This window comes from Mandrillus leucophaeus, unplaced genomic scaffold (genome assembly GCF_000951045.1).
Source record: "Mandrillus leucophaeus isolate KB7577 unplaced genomic scaffold, Mleu.le_1.0 Scaffold23, whole genome shotgun sequence".
Classification (NCBI taxonomy): Eukaryota; Metazoa; Chordata; class Mammalia; order Primates; family Cercopithecidae; genus Mandrillus; species Mandrillus leucophaeus.
Genome location: NW_012102365.1, coordinates 1,517,593 through 1,518,505, shown reverse-complemented (window position 1 = coordinate 1,518,505; position 913 = coordinate 1,517,593). Strand labels below are relative to the sequence as shown.

Here is a 913-nt window from a genome sequence, read left to right as displayed (position 1 = left end):
GGTCAGGAGATCGAGACCATCCTGGCTAACACGGTGAAACCCCGTCTCTACTAAAAATACAAAAAATTAGCCAGGCGTGGTGGCGGACGCATGTAGTCCCAGCTACTCGGGCAGCTGAGGTAGGAGAATGCTGTGAACCTGGGAGGCGGAGCTTGCAGTGAGCCAAGATTATTGCCACTGCACTCCAGCCTGGGCGACAGCGAGACTCTGTCTCAAGAAAATAAATAAATAAAAATAAAAAATAAAAGTAACAACAATCATAAGCCTCATCCCCTAGGTCCTGTAAAGTGTGAGATCAAAATATGTAAACATATATTTTTTAAAATTATATTTTGTCTAGACCTGCAGAAAAACATGTAAACACATTATTCATTCTCTAGCCCCAGAAAGGTGCTGGGTTTGGGTAGGTACAGTGGAAAAAACATGCACCACAGATTCTATAGCCCTGGTTCAGGACCAAGGCCTGACTAGTTTGCTGTGTGACAGTGGGGTAATCACAAACCCTCTCTGAGCAGATCTCTCCTTCCCTAAATTGGCTATGCTGTACATCAACGCTCATCATGCTGTGGTTTGCAAGGCCAATCAACAGAGTGCCTTAGAAAGCCTTTACCTTAGGACCGGGCGCGGTGGCTCACGCCTGTAATCCCAGCACTTTGGGAGGTCGAGGTGGGTGGAGCACAAGGTCAGGAGTTCGAGACCAGCCTGGCCAATATGGTGAAACCCCCGTGTCTACTGAAAATACAAAAAAGTTAGCCGGGCTTGGTGGCACATGCCTGTAATCCCAGCTAATCGGGAGGCTGAGGCAGGAGAATTGCTTGAACCCAGGAGGCGGAGGTTGCAGTAAGCCGAGATCGCGCCACTACACTCCAGCCTGGGTGACACAGCGAGACTCCGTCTCCAAAAAAAAAAAAAA

At 48.2% G+C, this 913-nt stretch overlaps 1 protein-coding gene across 1 annotated transcript in view; it reads left to right on the top strand.

Annotated features, from left to right (window-relative positions):
- The window catches only part of FAM46B (family with sequence similarity 46, member B), a 23,012-nt gene that overhangs the window by 5,858 nt on the left and 16,241 nt on the right, over positions 1-913 (top strand). The gene's annotated exons all lie outside the window — the stretch shown is intronic.